General features: G+C 46.7%; 39 non-coding genes across 39 annotated transcripts; all 39 read right to left on the bottom strand.

Moving 5' to 3' along the window:
• Nucleotides 1-33: 33 nt before the first annotated feature.
• Nucleotides 34-105, bottom strand: Trnat-ugu. Its single transcript has one exon. It is a non-coding gene; the product is annotated as a tRNA-Thr (tRNA).
• A 246-nt stretch (nucleotides 106-351) lies between these two features.
• Trnat-ugu lies at nucleotides 352-423 on the bottom strand. Its single transcript has one exon. It is a non-coding gene; the product is annotated as a tRNA-Thr (tRNA).
• A 246-nt stretch (nucleotides 424-669) lies between these two features.
• Nucleotides 670-741, bottom strand: Trnat-ugu. Its single transcript has one exon. It is a non-coding gene; the product is annotated as a tRNA-Thr (tRNA).
• A 246-nt stretch (nucleotides 742-987) lies between these two features.
• Trnat-ugu lies at nucleotides 988-1059 on the bottom strand. The gene has a single exon. It is a non-coding gene; the product is annotated as a tRNA-Thr (tRNA).
• A 246-nt stretch (nucleotides 1060-1305) lies between these two features.
• On the bottom strand, nucleotides 1306-1377 carry Trnat-ugu. Its single transcript has one exon. It is a non-coding gene; the product is annotated as a tRNA-Thr (tRNA).
• A 246-nt stretch (nucleotides 1378-1623) lies between these two features.
• On the bottom strand, nucleotides 1624-1695 carry Trnat-ugu. Its single transcript has one exon. It is a non-coding gene; the product is annotated as a tRNA-Thr (tRNA).
• A 246-nt stretch (nucleotides 1696-1941) lies between these two features.
• Trnat-ugu lies at nucleotides 1942-2013 on the bottom strand. The gene has a single exon. It is a non-coding gene; the product is annotated as a tRNA-Thr (tRNA).
• Nucleotides 2014-2259: 246 nt separating this feature from the next.
• Trnat-ugu lies at nucleotides 2260-2331 on the bottom strand. Its single transcript has one exon. It is a non-coding gene; the product is annotated as a tRNA-Thr (tRNA).
• A 246-nt stretch (nucleotides 2332-2577) lies between these two features.
• On the bottom strand, nucleotides 2578-2649 carry Trnat-ugu. Its single transcript has one exon. It is a non-coding gene; the product is annotated as a tRNA-Thr (tRNA).
• A 246-nt stretch (nucleotides 2650-2895) lies between these two features.
• Nucleotides 2896-2967, bottom strand: Trnat-ugu. Its single transcript has one exon. It is a non-coding gene; the product is annotated as a tRNA-Thr (tRNA).
• Nucleotides 2968-3213: 246 nt separating this feature from the next.
• Trnat-ugu lies at nucleotides 3214-3285 on the bottom strand. Its single transcript has one exon. It is a non-coding gene; the product is annotated as a tRNA-Thr (tRNA).
• A 246-nt stretch (nucleotides 3286-3531) lies between these two features.
• Trnat-ugu lies at nucleotides 3532-3603 on the bottom strand. The gene has a single exon. It is a non-coding gene; the product is annotated as a tRNA-Thr (tRNA).
• A 246-nt stretch (nucleotides 3604-3849) lies between these two features.
• On the bottom strand, nucleotides 3850-3921 carry Trnat-ugu. The gene has a single exon. It is a non-coding gene; the product is annotated as a tRNA-Thr (tRNA).
• A 246-nt stretch (nucleotides 3922-4167) lies between these two features.
• Nucleotides 4168-4239, bottom strand: Trnat-ugu. Its single transcript has one exon. It is a non-coding gene; the product is annotated as a tRNA-Thr (tRNA).
• Nucleotides 4240-4485: 246 nt separating this feature from the next.
• Nucleotides 4486-4557, bottom strand: Trnat-ugu. Its single transcript has one exon. It is a non-coding gene; the product is annotated as a tRNA-Thr (tRNA).
• A 246-nt stretch (nucleotides 4558-4803) lies between these two features.
• Nucleotides 4804-4875, bottom strand: Trnat-ugu. Its single transcript has one exon. It is a non-coding gene; the product is annotated as a tRNA-Thr (tRNA).
• Nucleotides 4876-5121: 246 nt separating this feature from the next.
• On the bottom strand, nucleotides 5122-5193 carry Trnat-ugu. The gene has a single exon. It is a non-coding gene; the product is annotated as a tRNA-Thr (tRNA).
• A 246-nt stretch (nucleotides 5194-5439) lies between these two features.
• On the bottom strand, nucleotides 5440-5511 carry Trnat-ugu. Its single transcript has one exon. It is a non-coding gene; the product is annotated as a tRNA-Thr (tRNA).
• A 246-nt stretch (nucleotides 5512-5757) lies between these two features.
• On the bottom strand, nucleotides 5758-5829 carry Trnat-ugu. Its single transcript has one exon. It is a non-coding gene; the product is annotated as a tRNA-Thr (tRNA).
• A 246-nt stretch (nucleotides 5830-6075) lies between these two features.
• On the bottom strand, nucleotides 6076-6147 carry Trnat-ugu. The gene has a single exon. It is a non-coding gene; the product is annotated as a tRNA-Thr (tRNA).
• Nucleotides 6148-6393: 246 nt separating this feature from the next.
• Trnat-ugu lies at nucleotides 6394-6465 on the bottom strand. The gene has a single exon. It is a non-coding gene; the product is annotated as a tRNA-Thr (tRNA).
• A 246-nt stretch (nucleotides 6466-6711) lies between these two features.
• Nucleotides 6712-6783, bottom strand: Trnat-ugu. Its single transcript has one exon. It is a non-coding gene; the product is annotated as a tRNA-Thr (tRNA).
• A 246-nt stretch (nucleotides 6784-7029) lies between these two features.
• Nucleotides 7030-7101, bottom strand: Trnat-ugu. Its single transcript has one exon. It is a non-coding gene; the product is annotated as a tRNA-Thr (tRNA).
• Nucleotides 7102-7347: 246 nt separating this feature from the next.
• On the bottom strand, nucleotides 7348-7419 carry Trnat-ugu. The gene has a single exon. It is a non-coding gene; the product is annotated as a tRNA-Thr (tRNA).
• A 246-nt stretch (nucleotides 7420-7665) lies between these two features.
• On the bottom strand, nucleotides 7666-7737 carry Trnat-ugu. The gene has a single exon. It is a non-coding gene; the product is annotated as a tRNA-Thr (tRNA).
• Nucleotides 7738-14258: 6521 nt separating this feature from the next.
• Trnat-ugu lies at nucleotides 14259-14330 on the bottom strand. Its single transcript has one exon. It is a non-coding gene; the product is annotated as a tRNA-Thr (tRNA).
• A 246-nt stretch (nucleotides 14331-14576) lies between these two features.
• Nucleotides 14577-14648, bottom strand: Trnat-ugu. The gene has a single exon. It is a non-coding gene; the product is annotated as a tRNA-Thr (tRNA).
• A 246-nt stretch (nucleotides 14649-14894) lies between these two features.
• On the bottom strand, nucleotides 14895-14966 carry Trnat-ugu. Its single transcript has one exon. It is a non-coding gene; the product is annotated as a tRNA-Thr (tRNA).
• Nucleotides 14967-15212: 246 nt separating this feature from the next.
• On the bottom strand, nucleotides 15213-15284 carry Trnat-ugu. Its single transcript has one exon. It is a non-coding gene; the product is annotated as a tRNA-Thr (tRNA).
• A 246-nt stretch (nucleotides 15285-15530) lies between these two features.
• Nucleotides 15531-15602, bottom strand: Trnat-ugu. The gene has a single exon. It is a non-coding gene; the product is annotated as a tRNA-Thr (tRNA).
• A 246-nt stretch (nucleotides 15603-15848) lies between these two features.
• Nucleotides 15849-15920, bottom strand: Trnat-ugu. The gene has a single exon. It is a non-coding gene; the product is annotated as a tRNA-Thr (tRNA).
• A 246-nt stretch (nucleotides 15921-16166) lies between these two features.
• Nucleotides 16167-16238, bottom strand: Trnat-ugu. Its single transcript has one exon. It is a non-coding gene; the product is annotated as a tRNA-Thr (tRNA).
• Nucleotides 16239-16484: 246 nt separating this feature from the next.
• Trnat-ugu lies at nucleotides 16485-16556 on the bottom strand. The gene has a single exon. It is a non-coding gene; the product is annotated as a tRNA-Thr (tRNA).
• Nucleotides 16557-16802: 246 nt separating this feature from the next.
• On the bottom strand, nucleotides 16803-16874 carry Trnat-ugu. Its single transcript has one exon. It is a non-coding gene; the product is annotated as a tRNA-Thr (tRNA).
• A 246-nt stretch (nucleotides 16875-17120) lies between these two features.
• Nucleotides 17121-17192, bottom strand: Trnat-ugu. Its single transcript has one exon. It is a non-coding gene; the product is annotated as a tRNA-Thr (tRNA).
• Nucleotides 17193-17438: 246 nt separating this feature from the next.
• Nucleotides 17439-17510, bottom strand: Trnat-ugu. Its single transcript has one exon. It is a non-coding gene; the product is annotated as a tRNA-Thr (tRNA).
• Nucleotides 17511-17756: 246 nt separating this feature from the next.
• Trnat-ugu lies at nucleotides 17757-17828 on the bottom strand. The gene has a single exon. It is a non-coding gene; the product is annotated as a tRNA-Thr (tRNA).
• Nucleotides 17829-18074: 246 nt separating this feature from the next.
• On the bottom strand, nucleotides 18075-18146 carry Trnat-ugu. The gene has a single exon. It is a non-coding gene; the product is annotated as a tRNA-Thr (tRNA).
• Nucleotides 18147-18392: 246 nt separating this feature from the next.
• Trnat-ugu lies at nucleotides 18393-18464 on the bottom strand. The gene has a single exon. It is a non-coding gene; the product is annotated as a tRNA-Thr (tRNA).
• Nucleotides 18465-18586: the final 122 nt, after the last annotated feature.

Below are 18586 nucleotides of genomic sequence, written 5' to 3'. Positions count from 1 at the left end.
CAAAGCATTGCATTGGCCCATTTAAAATTGTGCTGCCCCCTGTGAGAATCGAACTCACGACCCCTGGTTTACAAGACCAGTGCTCTGCCCCTGAGCTAAGGAGGCTGTTACAGCTTACACCTCTTTGCGATCGCCACAGCCCTCGACAAAAATACATTTCAGAGTCCAGAAAATGCGTACAAAGATTTACTCTGCCACAACAATTCGCTACCATTGAGGTCCACAGCGATGACTGACGGGTGCTGCCGTCTTTCGTCTATCGTCATCTGTGATCTTGGCTCAGGCCCGAAAAGACACGCTATTTCGAAATTTTCGGTTCAAAGCATTGCATTGGCCCATTTAAAATTGTGCTGCCCCCTGTGAGAATCGAACTCACGACCCCTGGTTTACAAGACCAGTGCTCTGCCCCTGAGCTAAGGAGGCTGTTACAGCTTACACCTCTTTGCGATCGCCACAGCCCTCGAGAAAAATACATTTCAGAGTCCAGAAAATGCGTACAAAGATTTACTCTGCCACAACAATTCGCTACCATTGAGGTCCACAGCGATGACTGACGGGTGCTGCCGTCTTTCGTCTATCGTCATCTGTGATCTTGGCTCAGGCCCGAAAAGACACGCTATTTCGAAATTTTCGGTTCAAAGCATTGCATTGGCCCATTTAAAATTGTGCTGCCCCCTGTGAGAATCGAACTCACGACCCCTGGTTTACAAGACCAGTGCTCTGCCCCTGAGCTAAGGAGGCTGTTACAGCTTACACCTCTTTGCGATCGCCACAGCCCTCGACAAAAATACATTTCAGAGTCCAGAAAATGCGTACAAAGATTTACTCTGCCACAACAATTCGCTACCATTGAGGTCCACAGCGATGACTGACGGGTGCTGCCGTCTTTCGTCTATCGTCATCTGTGATCTTGGCTCAGGCCCGAAAAGACACGCTATTTCGAAATTTTCGGTTCAAAGCATTGCATTGGCCCATTTAAAATTGTGCTGCCCCCTGTGAGAATCGAACTCACGACCCCTGGTTTACAAGACCAGTGCTCTGCCCCTGAGCTAAGGAGGCTGTTACAGCTTACACCTCTTTGCGATCGCCACAGCCCTCGACATAAATACATTTCAGAGTCCAGAAAATGCGTACAAAGATTTACTCTGCCACAACAATTCGCTACCATTGAGGTCCACAGCGATGACTGACGGGTGCTGCCGTCTTTCGTCTATCGTCATCTGTGATCTTGGCTCAGGCCCGAAAAGACACGCTATTTCGAAATTTTCGGTTCAAAGCATTGCATTGGCCCATTTAAAATTGTGCTGCCCCCTGTGAGAACAGAACTCACGACCCCTGGTTTACAAGACCAGTGCTCTGCCCCTGAGCTAAGGAGGCTGTTACAGCTTACACCTCTTTGCGATCGCCACAGCCCTCGACAAAAATACATTTCAGAGTCCAGAAAATGCGTACAAAGATTTACTCTGCCACAACAATTCGCTACCATTGAGGTCCACAGCGATGACTGACGGGTGCTGCCGTCTTTCGTCTATCGTCATCTGTGATCTTGGCTCAGGCCCGAAAAGACACGCTATTTCGAAATTTTCGGTTCAAAGCATTGCATTGGCCCATTTAAAATTGTGCTGCCCCCTGTGAGAATCGAACTCACGACCCCTGGTTTACAAGACCAGTGCTCTGCCCCTGAGCTAAGGAGGCTGTTACAGCTTACACCTCTTTGCGATCGCCACAGCCCTCGACAAAAATACATTTCAGAGTCCAGAAAATGCGTACAAAGATTTACTCTGCCACAACAATTCGCTACCATTGAGGTCCACAGCGATGACTGACGGGTGCTGCCGTCTTTCGTCTATCGTCATCTGTGATCTTGGCTCAGGCCCGAAAAGACACGCTATTTCGAAATTTTCGGTTCAAAGCATTGCATTGGCCCATTTAAAATTGTGCTGCCCCCTGTGAGAATCGAACTCACGACCCCTGGTTTACAAGACCAGTGCTCTGCCCCTGAGCTAAGGAGGCTGTTACAGCTTACACCTCTTTGCGATCGCCACAGCCCTCGAGAAAAATACATTTCAGAGTCCAGAAAATGCGTACAAAGATTTACTCTGCCACAACAATTCGCTACCATTGAGGTCCACAGCGATGACTGACGGGTGCTGCCGTCTTTCGTCTATCGTCATCTGTGATCTTGGCTCAGGCCCGAAAAGACACGCTATTTCGAAATTTTCGGTTCAAAGCATTGCATTGGCCCATTTAAAATTGTGCTGCCCCCTGTGAGAATCGAACTCACGACCCCTGGTTTACAAGACCAGTGCTCTGCCCCTGAGCTAAGGAGGCTGTTACAGCTTACACCTCTTTGCGATCGCCACAGCCCTCGACAAAAATACATTTCAGAGTCCAGAAAATGCGTACAAAGATTTACTCTGCCACAACAATTCGCTACCATTGAGGTCCACAGCGATGACTGACGGGTGCTGCCGTCTTTCGTCTATCGTCATCTGTGATCTTGGCTCAGGCCCGAAAAGACACGCTATTTCGAAATTTTCGGTTCAAAGCATTGCATTGGCCCATTTAAAATTGTGCTGCCCCCTGTGAGAATCGAACTCACGACCCCTGGTTTACAAGACCAGTGCTCTGCCCCTGAGCTAAGGAGGCTGTTACAGCTTACACCTCTTTGCGATCGCCACAGCCCTCGACAAAAATACATTTCAGAGTCCAGAAAATGCGTACAAAGATTTACTCTGCCACAACAATTCGCTACCATTGAGGTCCACAGCGATGACTGACGGGTGCTGCCGTCTTTCGTCTATCGTCATCTGTGATCTTGGCTCAGGCCCGAAAAGACACGCTATTTCGAAATTTTCGGTTCAAAGCATTGCATTGGCCCATTTAAAATTGTGCTGCCCCCTGTGAGAATCGAACTCACGACCCCTGGTTTACAAGACCAGTGCTCTGCCCCTGAGCTAAGGAGGCTGTTACAGCTTACACCTCTTTGCGATCGCCACAGCCCTCGAGAAAAATACATTTCACAGTCCAGAAAATGCGTACAAAGATTTACTCTGCCACAACAATTCGCTACCATTGAGGTCCACAGCGATGACTGACGGGTGCTGCCGTCTTTCGTCTATCGTCATCTGTGATCTTGGCTCAGGCCCGAAAAGACACGCTATTTCGAAATTTTCGGTTCAAAGCATTGCATTGGCCCATTTAAAATTGTGCTGCCCCCTGTGAGAATCGAACTCACGACCCCTGGTTTACAAGACCAGTGCTCTGCCCCTGAGCTAAGGAGGCTGTTACAGCTTACACCTCTTTGCGATCGCCACAGCCCTCGACAAAAATACATTTCAGAGTCCAGAAAATGCGTACAAAGATTTACTCTGCCACAACAATTCGCTACCATTGAGGTCCACAGCGATGACTGACGGGTGCTGCCGTCTTTCGTCTATCGTCATCTGTGATCTTGGCTCAGGCCCGAAAAGACACGCTATTTCGAAATTTTCGGTTCAAAGCATTGCATTGGCCCATTTAAAATTGTGCTGCCCCCTGTGAGAATCGAACTCACGACCCCTGGTTTACAAGACCAGTGCTCTGCCCCTGAGCTAAGGAGGCTGTTACAGCTTACACCTCTTTGCGATCGCCACACCCCTCGACAAAAATACATTTCAGAGTCCAGAAAATGCGTACAAAGATTTACTCTGCCACAACAATTCGCTACCATTGAGGTCCACAGCGATGACTGACGGGTGCTGCCGTCTTTCGTCTATCGTCATCTGTGATCTTGGCTCAGGCCCGAAAAGACACGCTATTTCGAAATTTTCGGTTCAAAGCATTGCATTGGCCCATTTAAAATTGTGCTGCCCCCTGTGAGAATCGAACTCACGACCCCTGGTTTACAAGACCAGTGCTCTGCCCCTGAGCTAAGGAGGCTGTTACAGCTTACACCTCTTTGCGATCGCCACAGCCCTCGACAAAAATACATTTCAGAGTCCAGAAAATGCGTACAAAGATTTACTCTGCCACAACAATTCGCTACCATTGAGGTCCACAGCGATGACTGACGGGTGCTGCCGTCTTTCGTCTATCGTCATCTGTGATCTTGGCTCAGGCCCGAAAAGACACGCTATTTCGAAATTTTCGGTTCAAAGCATTGCATTGGCCCATTTAAAATTGTGCTGCCCCCTGTGAGAATAGAACTCACGACCCCTGGTTTACAAGACCAGTGCTCTGCCCCTGAGCTAAGGAGGCTGTTACAGCTTACACCTCTTTGCGATCGCCACAGCCCTCGAGAAAAATACATTTCACAGTCCAGAAAATGCGTACAAAGATTTACTCTGCCACAACAATTCGCTACCATTGAGGTCCACAGCGATGACTGACGGGTGCTGCCGTCTTTCGTCTATCGTCATCTGTGATCTTGGCTCAGGCCCGAAAAGACACGCTATTTCGAAATTTTAGGTTCAAAGCATTGCATTGGCCCATTTAAAATTGTGCTGCCCCCTGTGAGAATCGAACTCACGACCCCTGGTTTACAATACCAGTGCTCTGCCCCTGAGCTAAGGAGGCTGTTACAGCTTACACCTCTTTGCGATCGCCACAGCCCTCGACAAAAATACATTTCAGAGTCCAGAAAATGCGTACAAAGATTTACTCTGCCACAACAATTCGCTACCATTGAGGTCCACAGCGATGACTGACGGGTGCTGCCGTCTTTCGTCTATCGTCATCTGTGATCTTGGCTCAGGCCCGAAAAGACACGCTATTTCGAAATTTTCGGTTCAAAGCATTGCATTGGCCCATTTAAAATTGTGCTGCCCCCTGTGAGAATCGAACTCACGACCCCTGGTTTACAAGACCAGTGCTCTGCCCCTGAGCTAAGGAGGCTGTTACAGCTTACACCTCTTTGCGATCGCCACAGCCCTCGAGAAAAATACATTTCACAGTCCAGAAAATGCGTACAAAGATTTACTCTGCCACAACAATTCGCTACCATTGAGGTCCACAGGGATGACTGACGGGTGCTGCCGTCTTTCGTCTATCGTCATCTGTGATCTTGGCTCAGGCCCGAAAAGACACGCTATTTCGAAATTTTCGGTTCAAAGCATTGCATTGGCCCATTTAAAATTGTGCTGCCCCCTGTGAGAATCGAACTCACGACCCCTGGTTTACAAGACCAGTGCTCTGCCCCTGAGCTAAGGAGGCTGTTACAGCTTACACCTCTTTGCGATCGCCACAGCCCTCGACAAAAATACATTTCAGAGTCCAGAAAATGCGTACAAAGATTTACTCTGCCACAACAATTCGCTACCATTGAGGTCCACAGCGATGACTGACGGGTGCTGCCGTCTTTCGTCTATCGTCATCTGTGATCTCGGCTCAGGCCCGAAAAGACACGCTATTTCGAAATTTTCGGTTCAAAGCATTGCATTGGCCCATTTAAAATTGTGCTGCCCCCTGTGAGAATCGAACTCACGACCCCTGGTTTACAAGACCAGTGCTCTGCCCCTGAGCTAAGGAGGCTGTTACAGCTTACACCTCTTTGCGATCGCCACAGCCCTCGACAAAAATACATTTCAGAGTCCAGAAAATGCGTACAAAGATTTACTCTGCCACAACAATTCGCTACCATTGAGGTCCACAGCGATGACTGACGGGTGCTGCCGTCTTTCGTCTATCGTCATCTGTGATCTTGGCTCAGGCCCGAAAAGACACGCTATTTCGAAATTTTCGGTTCAAAGCATTGCATTGGCCCATTTAAAATTGTGCTGCCCCCTGTGAGAATCGAACTCACGACCCCTGGTTTACAAGACCAGTGCTCTGCCCCTGAGCTAAGGAGGCTGTTACAGCTTACACCTCTTTGCGATCGCCACAGCCCTCGACAAAAATACATTTCAGAGTCCAGAAAATGCGTACAAAGATTTACTCTGCCACAACAATTCGCTACCATTGAGGTCCACAGCGATGACTGACGGGTGCTGCCGTCTTTCGTCTATCGTCATCTGTGATCTTGGCTCAGGCCCGAAAAGACACGCTATTTCGAAATTTTCGGTTCAAAGCATTGCATTGGCCCATTTAAAATTGTGCTGCCCCCTGTGAGAATCGAACTCACGACCCCTGGTTTACAAGACCAGTGCTCTGCCCCTGAGCTAAGGAGGCTGTTACAGCTTACACCTCTTTGCGATCGCCACAGCCCTCGACAAAAATACATTTCAGAGTCCAGAAAATGCGTACAAAGATTTACTCTGCCACAACAATTCGCTACCATTGAGGTCCACAGCGATGACTGACGGGTGCTGCCGTCTTTCGTCTATCGTCATCTGTGATCTTGGCTCAGGCCCGAAAAGACACGCTATTTCGAAATTTTCGGTTCAAAGCATTGCATTGGCCCATTTAAAATTGTGCTGCCCCCTGTGAGAATCGAACTCACGACCCCTGGTTTACAAGACCAGTGCTCTGCCCCTGAGCTAAGGAGGCTGTTACAGCTTACACCTCTTTGCGATCGCCACAGCCCTCGAGAAAAATACATTTCAGAGTCCAGAAAATGCGTACAAAGATTTACTCTGCCACAACAATTCGCTACCATTGAGGTCCACAGCGATGACTGACGGGTGCTGCCGTCTTTCGTCTATCGTCATCTGTGATCTTGGCTCAGGCCCGAAAAGACACGCTATTTCGAAATTTTCGGTTCAAAGCATTGCATTGGCCCATTTAAAATTGTGCTGCCCCCTGTGAGAATCGAACTCACGACCCCTGGTTTACAAGACCAGTGCTCTGCCCCTGAGCTAAGGAGGCTGTTACAGCTTACACCTCTTTGCGATCGCCACAGCCCTCGACAAAAATACATTTCAGAGTCCAGAAAATGCGTACAAAGATTTACTCTGCCACAACAATTCGCTACCATTGAGGTCCACAGCGATGACTGACGGGTGCTGCCGTCTTTCGTCTATCGTCATCTGTGATCTTGGCTCAGGCCCGAAAAGACACGCTATTTCGAAATTTTCGGTTCAAAGCATTGCATTGGCCCATTTAAAATTGTGCTGCCCCCTGTGAGAATCGAACTCACGACCCCTGGTTTACAAGACCAGTGCTCTGCCCCTGAGCTAAGGAGGCTGTTACAGCTTACACCTCTTTGCGATCGCCACAGCCCTCGACAAAAATACATTTCAGAGTCCAGAAAATGCGTACAAAGATTTACTCTGCCACAACAATTCGCTACCATTGAGGTCCACAGCGATGACTGACGGGTGCTGCCGTCTTTCGTCTATCGTCATCTGTGATCTTGGCTCAGGCCCGAAAAGACACGCTATTTCGAAATTTTCGGTTCAAAGCATTGCATTGGCCCATTTAAAATTGTGCTGCCCCCTGTGAGAATCGAACTCACGACCCCTGGTTTACAAGACCAGTGCTCTGCCCCTGAGCTAAGGAGGCTGTTACAGCTTACACCTCTTTGCGATCGCCACAGCCCTCGACAAAAATACATTTCAGAGTCCAGAAAATGCGTACAAAGATTTACTCTGCCACAACAATTCGCTACCATTGAGGTCCACAGCGATGACTGACGGGTGCTGCCGTCTTTCGTCTATCGTCATCTGTGATCTTGGCTCAGGCCCGAAAAGACACGCTATTTCGAAATTTTCGGTTCAAAGCATTGCATTGGCCCATTTAAAATTGTGCTGCCCCCTGTGAGAATCGAACTCACGACCCCTGGTTTACAAGACCAGTGCTCTGCCCCTGAGCTAAGGAGGCTGTTACAGCTTACACCTCTTTGCGATCGCCACAGCCCTCGACAAAAATACATTTCAGAGTCCAGAAAATGCGTACAAAGATTTACTCTGCCACAACAATTCGCTACCATTGAGGTCCACAGCGATGACTGACGGGTGCTGCCGTCTTTCGTCTATCGTCATCTGTGATCTTGGCTCAGGCCCGAAAAGACACGCTATTTCGAAATTTTCGGTTCAAAGCATTGCATTGGCCCATTTAAAATTGTGCTGCCCCCTGTGAGAATCGAACTCATGACCCCTGGTTTACAAGACCAGTGCTCTGCCCCTTTTTTTTTTTTTTTTTTTTTTTTTTTTTTTTTTTTTTTATCCTACTCCTAAACCGATTGATCCTTCATTTTAGACAAAAAATTTAGTTGATGTTGAGGCATTAGCAATTGAAGCTGATAGCTTGTAGCGTGTGCGGTATTTATTTAGTAGATATATATTATTCCCACTGCTTCTTGACAACAAAAAACATGCCTCTTTGTAGCAGAAAAGTAATCATGAAGCAATGGATGCTGATTGTGTATATTTGGTTGCTCATGTTCTAGTTTTTTTTTTATATTAGTTTGTTTGTTTTATTTTCGCTTTTTTTTTTCTTGTAAGGGAAAGAAACTTCATTGAATGCAAAAAATAAGTGTTATGGTAAGGCACTATTGCCATAGCCTTATTGTCTTCTTGATAGGTATAATAATAATAAAAAAAAAGGAGAAAAATCCTCTTCCATTAAAAGAATGAGACTTCCATATCTGTACCCTACGATGGTGATTTTTTGTTGTTTCTTGTTCTTATTTTTTTTTTTTTTCTTTTTAACGTTTTTTTTCCGGCTTCTGCTGTGGAAACGAAACAAAATAGCCTTCTGAGTTAGCAGAGTATAATTGATGGTTATATGAAGCTGGAAAATTGTAATTTTTTCTTTTTCCTGGTTTTTAGAAAAGCAAGCGTCCATTCGCTTAAAGAAATGATTTGTGTTTATCTCAGCCGCATGTCAACCAATGCCCAGTCGCTCAAATACTATTTTTAGCATATTGCCGTAGTTCTTCTTGTGATCTTTATATTTCAGGGCTCTATAAAAAGCAAACTTCAAGTTCACGTAAAACTCAATGGAATTGTCAGATCCTAGGTGATTAATTACGTAGTTCACATAGTGTCCCATTAACCAGTGGACGGAGTTGTTTTTTGCTGCGGGAAAATAGCGAGTCTGAGGCCTGAGGAATGTCACAGGGGGAAAATTTTCTACCGAAGACCTCGTAAGAAATGCAAGTTGTTCTCTAATCCAATTGCAGATTTGTAGATTCCCACCGCACGTTAATCTGTGCACTAACGTATCTATCAGTTTGCATTTAAGACATAGATTCGTTTCGCCAATGCCGATTGCATGTAGCCTTTCATTAGTGCTGATGGTCCCATTCACTGTTTTATACCATGTTGATTTGACGTCGGATGGAAGACCACGCATATGAATATTTTCCCATATGGCGTCCCAATCAAAATGTGGGTATTTGCTTTCTAATTTGTTTCTCCCCTCCATTTTCCTTCGATGACACAGAATATCGCGGGCCGTGATCCGTCGTGAGTTGATTATGGCATTGCCAAGATAGCTGAGTTCCACGAAATATACTCGAACGTGCTGGAGCCGGTTATTGATTTTTTGCACATTCACCGGTGGCTGTAGACTTGCAGGCCTGACAACTTCAAATAATTTAGTTGTGATGCTGTCAGCGTGGTCGCTAAGGATAGTGGCGGTCCTTTTTATAAAAAGTGCAGACGCCTTATTTCTAATGTCAACTAAACCTAAACCTCCTTTCCTGGGATCTAAGGTCGCTGTTGTTGCAGCTACTCGGAATATTTCACCTCTCCACAGATAACTGGCAATGGTAGACATTATCTGTTTTCCAATCATTTTTGGTAACGGGAAGATCTGCGCTGTAAAGTAACCTTTGGAGAGGAGGCAGTTGTTAATGAAAAGTACCCTCTGAAACTGGTTCATATTACGGGAAAGGTTTTCTCTTGTTATTCCAAGAATTTGTCCTGACGTATTTCTCCAATTGATAGCTGCCATTTTCAATGGACAAGGCGTCAGCGTTATTCCCAGCGCTTTGCACTGGGTGACTTTTGTCGCCCAGGCTAATGTGGTGTGTTGAAAACCCCGTAGGTTTAAAAGTTTGCTTTTGTTTGCGTTGAGACTCGCTCCGGAGACGCTACAGTACTTCTTAATTAGTATGTCCAATTTCGAAATGTCTTCGGCATTACGCACTACGACTCCGACATCATCGGCATAGGCGTTTATAACAGTTCGGTGAGCAGATAATGTGAGGCCAGTCAGGGTGACATGAACACTGCGGAGAAAAGGCTCTAAAGACAGCACGAAGAGGAGCATTGAGAGGGGGCTGCCTTGAGGCACGCCACGCCTGATCTGGATCTGCTTTGTCCTCTGGCTGTTGACTGAGATACAAGCGCTGATTCCTGTTGCAATATTTCTAATCACACTTAGGACGCGCTCATTAAAACCTATTTTCTTCAGTGTGGCATTAAGGAATCTATGATCCACACGATCAAAAGCTTTCTGGAAGTCAATAAACATGATAGCACATTTGATATTGGTCACAGCAGTGATTGCAATTACATCTCTATATTCAGCTATGCTTTTAAAAATACTCCTATTAGGAACACATGACTGGTATGGGCTTACTATCTTTGTAGCGAGCTGTGAGAGTCTGTTGTTTATAATTCTGCCGATGATTTTATAATCAGAGTTTAACAGAGAGATAGGACGAAAGTTATTAAGGTTTGTTTTTGCAGTAGTTTTTGGAATGAGTACTATTGTACTCTCTTTAAAGACAGAAGGTATCTGTTTTCCCTGAAGTACCTCGTTTGTGATTCGGGTAAACATGTCACCAATCAAAGGCCAGTATCGTATATAAAATTCAACAGGCAAACCATCCGGTCCCGGTGATTTCTTCAAAGGAGACTTGCAGATGGTTCTGTAGATTTCTTCGTTAGGACACTCGACGAGAAGGTTTTCGTTTTCCTCGTCCGACACCTGAGGAGCTATGGAACTAAGGTAATCATCGAAGGACTCTTCACATACAGGACTGACTGAGTATAGGTCTTCGTAATACTTGTGCACTGCATTGACGATGTCTCTCTGAGTCGTGAGTGTCTCGCCATTTTCAGACTGAAGTCCATCGATGAAGGTGCGTCTCCTATTTCTTTCGTGCCTCAGTAGATGGTACAAGGAAGCATGTTCATCCTCCACGACTGTTTTAGCCTTTGATTTTATTTTCAGACCCTCCATCTGCTGTCTTTTAATGCTGAGCAATTTGGCCTTGGTTCGCTTGATATCTACCAGACGGATGTTGGAAGTGTCTGCCTGCTCGTATAGATTTCGCAGCATGGTGTAATAAAATTCTATGGAATTTTTCAAGTCTTTCGATCGTTGTGCGCCATAATGGATGAGAACTTTTCGCAGTTTAGGCTTTGCCCTGTTGCACCACCAGTCTAGTACTGAGACATGCCTGTTTACGGAGCGGAGGCACATCGCCCACGCTTCTGTCAAACTTTCCTCGAGTCCGTCTTCCTGCATCAGTGACATGTTAAGGTGCCATTGACTTCTGAAACGACGAGTAGGTTGCGCAGTAAGGCTGACGGTAGCAAGCACGGCACTATGATCAGAAAAGTAGACAGGAGTCGTCTCCGCTTTAATGAAAGAGCTGACTAGACTTTGCGATATGTAGAGTCTGTCAATTCTACTTCGTGATTGAGGACCGATATATGTGAAAGCCACAAATGTGGGATACGTTATTTCCCAAGCATCTTTAAGCTGTAAAACAGTGACAAAACGCTTCAATTCATTGCAGTTATTAAAATTTGGAACCTGGTCTTTTTTATTGATCACACAATTAAAATCACCGCCGATTATGAGATCCGTTGGGTTTTTCCGCAATAAATAAATGATCTCGTCTTTAAAGAACTGTGCTCTTGCCATTCTATTGGATGTGCCGGAAGGGGCATACAGATTGATAAGAGTAAAACCAAAGACTTTTATACCTATCGCTCTGCCGGATTCCAATCTGTCAATATCTGTGACAGGGATCCCCTCCCTGACTAAAATTGCTGTCCCTATGTTAGTGTCAAGCGCGACATTTGAAATAGACAAATATCCTGGCACTGTAAGGTTAGTGAGAACAACTTCTTGTAGGAAAACAATGTCCGTCCCTGACTCATATAGGTACTCTTTGAGCGCCGCAATTTTAGTCGTCGATGTAATCCTGTTAATATTGATAGTTGCTAAAGTATACGCCTGGGACATTTAGTTTACATAAAAATGTACATAAAGGAATAAAAAAAAAATTTGTAAAATAATGAGAAAAACAGGGAGCTGTGTCGCTTCTAGAAGGGATAAAATATTCCACGTCAACAAGCACCTGCAAGAATAATCTACAGAAAAATACCTATGAGTATGGAAAATACATGAACCACTGCGTTTGGTTCCTCCGAAAAATGACTAAGACAATAGGACAATCAGAACATAAAGCGGTTCAACGATATTTTTTCCCCTTTTTTTTTTTGTTGAAATGTGATCCTCAGTTTGGTGGAGTATTCCTAAGTTCTCGGGTTTTAGTTTTGCAGAGGGGCTTTCCATCACTAATGGTACTTGAAGGTACATCCTTAGGTTTTTCCGTAATAATTTCATACAGGACATTCTTGGCCGTTGCGTCATCTTTTCCAGGTTGTTGTTTGCTTTGGTTACGGGAAGCTTTGAGATTAGGTTGCGGTTTGAGTCTACGTCTTTGGACATCGTGGTTCAACGCACCGTCCTTCGCGTTGTCTATCTTCACCACCGTTGAGACCGAAGCTGCCTCAACAGTGTCCTGTTCATGACGTCCACTTCCTTGTCCTTCCGGCACTAACTCCAGGGCACTGACTGAATCGGTTGGTTGGGGGTCGGTGAGTTCGTGAATGCGGTTCTGCTCCGTCACCTCATGGGGTTCGGAGTGCGGCACGTCCGTCGCCGCGACAACCGTTACTGCTTCGCCTCCGTGGTCGGTTGGTACCTGTGCGGCAGCCGACAGCGGTTGGGTTGTCTTAGCCGCTGTCGTCATTTCCATACATGTACTGTCTGTTTCCTCTAACACATCTGCGTCACACTGCTTCTGTTTGCGGGTGGAGGGGGAGTGTCGGGAGGACTCGCCGTCCGAGCCGTCATCAGTCACCTCCAACGGTCGTTTCTTATTCTGAAGATCGCATTCGGGAACAGAAGGGTGACTTGTTATTACTTGCAGAGGTGGGAACTCTGTGTTAGTTACAGCGGGCATTGTAGAAGTACCTGCACCACTGTCATTAGCAGAAGGAGGGGAGTTGCTGCTTGGTAAGACGTCGCTAAGGGTCAATTTTTGACGCTGTGTTAGATTATTCCGGAGGACAAAAACACGGCGTGGACAATCTTGTCTGAAATGACCTGTCTCGTTACAAATATTACACGTACGCTCCTGTCCAGAATAAACAACATGTGCTTTATGACCTGCAACAGATATATGGGACGGAATATTGGCTTTCACCTCCATTTCGACGGACCTAATGCCATTATAACACTGTATCTTGTACAGCTTCGACCATCTTTCGTTATAGATGGATTTAACTTCCCCATATTTAGATAGAGCGTCTTTGATCAACTGATTGTCAACTTCGATAGGAACGTTCAAAATCCTCACATTGGTGTACATGATATCAGCTTTTCGTACAGAAACATTACTTGTTGAACCATCTCGATGAACAAATTCAACAGAATTACCCCATTTTGCAATTAACTTATCGACAGTCACGGAGTTCAGAAATTTAACATAAACACAGTATTTTTCAGCATCTAACTGCGTGGTGTGAACAGAGTCAGAATTGATACAGATTACCTCGGTGAGCCAGTCATGGATCTCCAGTGCAGTGGGTTGGACCGGCCGGGTTTCCTTCTCGAACGAGAAGACTAACGTATTCTTCCTGACGGTGTCAGACATGATCTTCTGTGCCGACGAAATTCCGGTACAACCCGAAATCGCGACGAAGAACGAAACGGAGAATGGACAATAACACTTCACACACACTTATCAGGACCACCAAATGCAATAACACTACGAAAATGCACAGACAGCTGTACGTAAACACAAAACACCGGCGATTGCGCTAGCGTGTGCGGAGCAAGCAACAAGCACGTCCGACCGCGGCGACGGCTAAAGCCAGAATGTGCCCCTGAGCTAAGGAGGCTGTTACAGCTTACACCTCTTTGCGATCGCCACAGCCCTCGACAAAAATACATTTCAGAGTCCAGAAAATGCGTACAAAGATTTACTCTGCCACAACAATTCGCTACCATTGAGGTCCACAGCGATGACTGACGGGTGCTGCCGTCTTTCGTCTATCGTCATCTGTGATCTTGGCTCAGGCCCGAAAAGACACGCTATTTCGAAATTTTCGGTTCAAAGCATTGCATTGGCCCATTTAAAATTGTGCTGCCCCCTGTGAGAATCGAACTCACGACCCCTGGTTTACAAGACCAGTGCTCTGCCCCTGAGCTAAGGAGGCTGTTACAGCTTACACCTCTTTGCGATCGCCACAGCCCTCGACAAAAATACATTTCAGAGTCCAGAAAATGCGTACAAAGATTTACTCTGCCACAACAATTCGCTACCATTGAGGTCCACAGCGATGACTGACGGGTGCTGCCGTCTTTCGTCTATCGTCATCTGTGATCTTGGCTCAGGCCCGAAAAGACACGCTATTTCGAAATTTTCGGTTCAAAGCATTGCATTGGCCCATTTAAAATTGTGCTGCCCCCTGTGAGAATCGAACTCACGACCCCTGGTTTACAAGACCAGTGCTCTGCCCCTGAGCTAAGGAGGCTGTTACAGCTTACACCTCTTTGCGATCGCCACAGCCCTCGACAAAAATACATTTCAGAGTCCAGAAAATGCGTACAAAGATTTACTCTGCCACAACAATTCGCTACCATTGAGGTCCACAGCGATGACTGACGGGTGCTGCCGTCTTTCGTCTATCGTCATCTGTGATCTTGGCTCAGGCCCGAAAAGACACGCTATTTCGAAATTTTCGGTTCAAAGCATTGCATTGGCCCATTTAAAATTGTGCTGCCCCCTGTGAGAATCGAACTCACGACCCCTGGTTTACAAGACCAGTGCTCTGCCCCTGAGCTAAGGAGGCTGTTACAGCTTACACCTCTTTGCGATCGCCACAGCCCTCGACAAAAATACATTTCAGAGTCCAGAAAATGCGTACAAAGATTTACTCTGCCACAACAATTCGCTACCATTGAGGTCCACAGCGATGACTGACGGGTGCTGCCGTCTTTCGTCTATCGTCATCTGTGATCTTGGCTCAGGCCCGAAAAGACACGCTATTCCGAAATTTTCGGTTCAAAGCATTGCATTGGCCCATTTAAAATTGTGCTGCCCCCTGTGAGAATCGAACTCACGACCCCTGGTTTACAAGACCAGTGCTCTGCCCCTGAGCTAAGGAGGCTGTTACAGCTTACACCTCTTTGCGATCGCCACAGCCCTCGACAAAAATACATTTCAGAGTCCAGAAAATGCGTACAAAGATTTACTCTGCCACAACAATTCGCTACCATTGAGGTCCACAGCGATGACTGACGGGTGCTGCCGTCTTTCGTCTATCGTCATCTGTGATCTTGGCTCAGGCCCGAAAAGACACGCTATTTCGAAATTTTCGGTTCAAAGCATTGCATTGGCCCATTTAAAATTGTGCTGCCCCCTGTGAGAATCGAACTCACGACCCCTGGTTTACAAGACCAGTGCTCTGCCCCTGAGCTAAGGAGGCTGTTACAGCTTACACCTCTTTGCGATCGCCACAGCCCTCGACAAAAATACATTTCAGAGTCCAGAAAATGCGTACAAAGATTTACTCTGCCACAACAATTCGCTACCATTGAGGTCCACAGCGATGACTGACGGGTGCTGCCGTCTTTCGTCTATCGTCATCTGTGATCGTGGCTCAGGCCCGAAAAGACACGCTATTTCGAAATTTTCGGTTCAAAGCATTGCATTGGCCCATTTAAAATTGTGCTGCCCCCTGTGAGAATCGAACTCACGACCCCTGGTTTACAAGACCAGTGCTCTGCCCCTGAGCTAAGGAGGCTGTTACAGCTTACACCTCTTTGCGATCGCCACAGCCCTCGACAAAAATACATTTCAGAGTCCAGAAAATGCGTACAAAGATTTACTCTGCCACAACAATTCGCTACCATTGAGGTCCACAGCGATGACTGACGGGTGCTGCCGTCTTTCGTCTATCGTCATCTGTGATCTTGGCTCAGGCCCGAAAAGACACGCTATTCCGAAATTTTCGGTTCAAAGCATTGCATTGGCCCATTTAAAATTGTGCTGCCCCCTGTGAGAATCGAACTCACGACCCCTGGTTTACAAGACCAGTGCTCTGCCCCTGAGCTAAGGAGGCTGTTACAGCTTACACCTCTTTGCGATCGCCACAGCCCTCGACAAAAATACATTTCAGAGTCCAGAAAATGCGTACAAAGATTTACTCTGCCACAACAATTCGCTACCATTGAGGTCCACAGCGATGACTGACGGGTGCTGCCGTCTTTCGTCTATCGTCATCTGTGATCTTGGCTCAGGCCCGAAAAGACACGCTATTCCGAAATTTTCGGTTCAAAGCATTGCATTGGCCCATTTAAAATTGTGCTGCCCCCTGTGAGAATCGAACTCACGACCCCTGGTTTACAAGACCAGTGCTCTGCCCCTGAGCTAAGGAGGCTGTTACAGCTTACACCTCTTTGCGATCGCCACAGCCCTCGACAAAAATACATTTCAGAGTCCAGAAAATGCGTACAAAGATTTACTCTGCCACAACAATTCGCTACCATTGAGGTCCACAGCGATGACTGACGGGTGCTGCCGTCTTTCGTCTATCGTCATCTGTGATCTTGGCTCAGGCCCGAAAAGACACGCTATTCCGAAATTTTCGGTTCAAAGCATTGCATTGGCCCATTTAAAATTGTGCTGCCCCCTGTGAGAATCGAACTCACGACCCCTGGTTTACAAGACCAGTGCTCTGCCCCTGAGCTAAGGAGGCTGTTACAGCTTACACCTCTTTGCGATCGCCACAGCCCTCGACAAAAATACATTTCAGAGTCCAGAAAATGCGTACAAAGATTTACTCTGCCACAACAATTCGCTACCATTGAGGTCCACAGCGATGACTGACGGGTGCTGCCGTCTTTCGTCTATCGTCATCTGTGATCGTGGCTCAGGCCCGAAAAGACACGCTATTTCGAAATTTTCGGTTCAAAGCATTGCATTGGCCCATTTAAAATTGTGCTGCCCCCTGTGAGAATCGAACTCACGACCCCTGGTTTACAAGACCAGTGCTCTGCCCCTGAGCTAAGGAGGCTGTTACAGCTTACACCTCTTTGCGATCGCCACAGCCCTCGACAAAAATACATTTCAGAGTCCAGAAAATGCGTACAAAGATTTACTCTGCCACAACAATTCGCTACCATTGAGGTCCACAGCGATGACTGACGGGTGCTGCCGTCTTTCGTCTATCGTCATCTGTGATCTTGGCTCAGGCCCGAAAAGACACGCTATTCCGAAATTTTCGGTTCAAAGCATTGCATTGGCCCATTTAAAATTGTGCTGCCCCCTGTGAGAATCGAACTCACGACCCCTGGTTTACAAGACCAGTGCTCTGCCCCTGAGCTAAGGAGGCTGTTACAGCTTACACCTCTTTGCGATCGCCACAGCCCTCGACAAAAATACATTTCAGAGTCCAGAAAATGCGTACAAAGATTTACTCTGCCACAACAATTCGCTACCATTGAGGTCCACAGCGATGACTGACGGGTGCTGCCGTCTTTCGTCTATCGTCATCTGTGATCTTGGCTCAGGCCCGAAAAGACACGCTATTCCGAAATTTTCGGTTCAAAGCATTGCATTGGCCCATTTAAAATTGTGCTGCCCCCTGTGAGAATCGAACTCACGACCCCTGGTTTACAAGACCAGTGCTCTGCCCCTGAGCTAAGGAGGCTGTTACAGCTTACACCTCTTTGCGATCGCCACAGCCCTCGACAAAAATACATTTCAGAGTCCAGAAAATGCGTACAAAGATTTACTCTGCCACAACAATTCGCTACCATTGAGGTCCACAGCGATGACTGACGGGTGCTGCCGTCTTTCGTCTATCGTCATCTGTGATCTTGGCTCAGGCCCGAAAAGACACGCTATTCCGAAATTTTCGGTTCAAAGCATTGCATTGGCCCATTTAAAATTGTGCTGCCCCCTGTGAGAATCGAACTCACGACCCCTGGTTTACAAGACCAGTGCTCTGCCCCTGAGCTAAGGAGGCTGTTACAGCTTACACCTCTTTGCGATCGCCACAGCCCTCGACAAAAATACATTTCAGAGTCCAGAAAATGCGTACAAAGATTTACTCTGCCACAACAATTCGCTACCATTGAGGTCCACAGCGATGACTGACGGGTGCTGCCGTCTTTCGTCTATCGTCATCTGTGATCTTGGCTCAGGCCCGAAAAGACACGCTATTTCGAAATTTTCGGTTCAAAGCATTGCATTGGCCCATTTAAAATTGTGCTGCCCCCCGTGAGAATCGAACTCACGACCCCTGGTTTACAAGACCAGTGCTCTGCCCCTGAGCTAAGGAGGCTGTTACAGCTTACACCTCTTTGCGATCGCCACAGCCCTCGACAAAAATACATTTCAGAGTCCAGAAAATGCGTACAAAGATTTACTCTGCCACAACAATTCGCTACCATTGAGGTCCACAGC

Source organism: Schistocerca americana, unplaced genomic scaffold, assembly GCF_021461395.2.
Source record: "Schistocerca americana isolate TAMUIC-IGC-003095 unplaced genomic scaffold, iqSchAmer2.1 HiC_scaffold_263, whole genome shotgun sequence".
Lineage (NCBI taxonomy): Eukaryota > Metazoa > Arthropoda > Insecta > Orthoptera > Acrididae > Schistocerca > Schistocerca americana.
The sequence above is the reverse complement of the archived record's forward strand: the minus strand, read 5'-3'. Positions and strand labels throughout refer to the sequence as shown.